Raw genomic sequence first — 4064 nt, 5'->3', positions numbered from 1 at the left:
TATTTTGTGTGAACTATTTATTATAGGTTCCATCAACACAGTTCCTTCATAAATTGATACTTTTTTCTTTACAGCGTGTTTTGGCCATTTATGGCCATAATCAGATAAATAATTTTATATTCATATGTGTTATTTGCAGTATTAATGCCAGCTATAGTTCATATGTAAACTTTATATTTGTTTGGTTACAATTAATTTTAGTTAATATAAAATAAAATGGAGAGTGATTAATTAATAATAATGCTACTACTACTAATAATAATGCGGAACCCTCAACGTCTCACAACCCTATGGGCCTTCACGGCCTGGTACAAGGATAGCTTTACTTTTTTTTTTCTTCCTTCTTTCTACTACTAATAATGAATCCATTTGGTCTGTTTCACATCTTTAGAATGTATTTCTATAAGATTAATTTTAGTATTATCCTCCCATATATATATTAGGGCACGCATGGTAGTGTAGTTGGTTGATGCAATATGCTACAAGCCAGAAAGTCGCAGTTTCAGTTCCTCATGAGCTCACTGCATTTTCCAATCGACGTATTCCTGGGGCCCTGTGGTCAACAGCCTCTAACAGAAAGGAGTACCAGGAATCTTCCTGGGGGGTAAAGGGTGGCTGGCACGTAAGGCTGACAACCTTACAGCCATCCGTGAGCCTACTGTCTAGAAAATGTGGGAGCTTCAACGTCTCATGACCTGTTACAGGGATGGCTTTTCCAAGATAGAGCTATTTCACTGTACACTGTACAGATAAGCAACACACCATGTCCTCACATAAGTTGCAAAGTGCATTGGTGTTGACGGTGGAATTTTCGAAAATGTGTTATACTAGATAAACTGTACCAACTTTGACACCTGAACAATAAATACCAGTATTAGAAACCGTATTTAATATCACAGTGAAAACAACACAGCAAGCCACGAGCAAACCCTGGATGACATCAAGAACCTCCTCATCAAGATAGACAGGCGGCACAAAATCTGCCCCATACAAGAAGGACGATAGGAGTATGGACACGAACCTACGTGGTTTAAAAATTTTAACTAGTGACAATAAAGGTTTTTTAAATTAACAGCTAGAAACTTTAAAAACTTTACAATACCAGGAAGCTGCTGTGATTGTGAAATGTTCGACTTTATGCGTACTGTGCATTATAGAATATAAGTGTATGTATTTTAAATCAAAACACCTATTGTGATGGTAGTTTCCAGTTTGTAATGTTGTTCCCTCTGAAGATGGTCCCTAAGGACCGAAACATGTAAGGGAGATAAGTTTTCATGTAGTAAAAACTTATATGTCACATTGGACGGAGTGGTTTGTATTTATCAGTTTCTTGTCAACAGTTTTGGAACTGTATAGTGAAATAGCTCTATCTCAGAAGCATTTTGAATAGGACACACGTACATATACACTTTTTGCTTAGAATGACCAATATCGTGACCTCCAAGAATATTGATCTTTCCTCCTGAAACATCCTGTATGTACCTAAATTTTCAGTTTTTTTTTTTTTTTTAAATTCTGATATATCATCTCCAAAAATATGAACATCTACTTTATTGGCATAGTAATGAAATCTACAGCAGTATTGGTGGACATGCAATGGGAGAGTGGGTAGCATTGAACCCCTGATTGGACAACATGAGCCCTTGCTTAACCGGTTCTCTTTTTATGTTGGCTAACACGTGACTTTTACAGTGTCTGTTTTGCTGCCGAAGGCTTCGGTCCTTCCTGTGCCTTGACCTACTGACTATAATAACGCTAGTAGTTTCGAATTATGGGCACAACATCTACCCCGGTCTGGGAAACTGGCTCAGAGCCAGTACACTCTAGATCATGCAGTTTTATAATCATCATTACGTTACTGTCGTTTGGTGTTTTGATTGGATTCGAAACTTGTGTTCTCACTTCATGTTGATTATATAATCTGTGCTCCCCTTCAACGGATTTTTAAAGTGCTGAGATGGAATCTAATCGAAATTATCACATAGATCTATTGAAAAGTTGTGTCGACTAATTAGGCGAACGAAGAAGAGGAACGGACAGCTAAGAAGTTTATGAGATATGAGGTTCTCACGGTGGTGAATATGATCATTGCTATCTTCTGGTATATGACACCGTGTAGTCTGGTAGAAAGGTATCCAGTATGCTTGCTGTTTGCATAATCAGCTTACTCTTCAACGCCTCCAAAACGTCATTGAACTTCTGCCAGACTGCATGGCATTACACTTTGTACGGTCACGGCCATGAAAACCTCAAAACTTTGCAGGTTATCCGGGGGATGGCGAGCTTTGTTCAGAAAATTGACCGGTGTGTCCCATATCGAAAGATCAACTTAATTTGAAGTCACTGTTTAAAAGGGAACAAGTATGAAACGAGGAGAGTTTTATTTCTGGTTTGGATATATACTTGGAAACCCAAGGCTCTTTGTTTGAGCTTTCTACTTACTGGTTAGAAGTGAAACAGAAGTTTCCTAGAAACCACACTCGTTTTCCACAAACAGCATTCGAGTAAAATACGTTTATAACGGTACATGTTTTATAAAGCTTTATTCACAAGTTAGCTATATATTTGTTTTACTGATTATCCGGGGTTTCCGATTATCCGAGGTAATTCATTTCCTCATCCACCCCGAGTAATCGGGAGTCTGCTGTATTTCGAAACTCTAATTTTGACCGTCTGCAGCCGTAAGACAGCGGAGTGGTGTATGGTCTGCCCGCCAGTATGATTTTCGCAATGTATCGGGAACCGGCTTCAGTGAGTCAACACGTGGAAAGGGCGTAGCCGTTCGTAACAGTTTGTTCAACCGATAACACGTTGCATTCTACACTTCCAACATTTTAAACTGTCGCTATTGGTATTATTATTATTATTATTATTATTATTATTAGTTGTAATAGCAGAATTTGTAGTAACTGAATATATGAATGAATAAAGCAGAAGCATTCTTGAGGAAGTAACAGTCACTTGGCCAATAAAAAAATTCTCCCACCTTTTATGGAACAAGAAAGTTCGTTACCATAACATCCCTTTATTGAATGATACCGCAAGGCCTAAGCCATATTAATCCAGTCCATATTCTCACTGTTTCCTTCAGATCAATTTTCTATTATCCACTTGTCCGCTTCTATGTCTTCCACCGGTTTCTGCTCTTATACGCATTCTCATATGTACTATCTGTATTATATGTCCTCATCTTCCGTACATAACTTCTTTATTAAGACCGTCAGAACACAACTATATCAAGGTCAGTGCCCGATTTTGGCTCTGCCACATGTTTCGGCTATTAGTAGCCATCATCAGGCAAATACATGACTAACATATATACACCACTGAACTGTAATATTAATAAAATTGGAGACAATAATATTAATTATATTAAAATACTTGACGTAAAAATACAATAAATTAGATTATATAAAACAAAAGTTATAGTATAAAACAAGAATAAAATCCTTCGATTGATGCTTTACATCATCGAATCAGTCGTTGGTTTTTGTGATTTTGTTTCGTTCCCATGGACAAATTGGAGTATTCTATATTTTGTGTATAAAGACTGTTATTGGAGGCTCGTGCTGTAGGTGTAGTAATATTAATGTTAATTCGTATTTAGTCGGTGCCTCATCTTACAAAGTACTGTCCGTTCTATAGGGAATGTAAACTCTGTTCTGTTAGAAGCTGCTTAATGAATGATGAATTGGAACGGAGTTGAAATGAAGCTGTTGGAAACTAATCAATACACTATATTGCCATTTGCCTGGAGGGGCTGAGGAAAGCCACGAAGACTCGCAGGATAGTCAGTATCCCTGCCAAGGTTCGAACTGAATACTACTATAGGGCGTTACCATTACACCAGACTACTCTGTAAGAACTTCGAAATTGTAACAATTTAATTATATGTTTTGTTGTTATAATTAGATGTATGCTGTAGAATAAGAAGGAAAGTAAACGTATCCCTGTAACAGGCCGTGGAGGCCCATAGGTTTGTGAGATGTTGAGATTCCCACATTTTCTAGACAGTCAGCTCATAGATGGCAGTAAGGTTGTCAGCCCTACGCGCCGGCCGC

Source organism: Cryptotermes secundus, unplaced genomic scaffold, assembly GCF_002891405.2.
Source record: "Cryptotermes secundus unplaced genomic scaffold, Csec_1.0 scaffold106, whole genome shotgun sequence".
Taxonomy (NCBI): Eukaryota; Metazoa; Arthropoda; class Insecta; order Blattodea; family Kalotermitidae; genus Cryptotermes; species Cryptotermes secundus.
The sequence above is the reverse complement of the archived record's forward strand: the minus strand, read 5'-3'. Positions refer to the sequence as shown.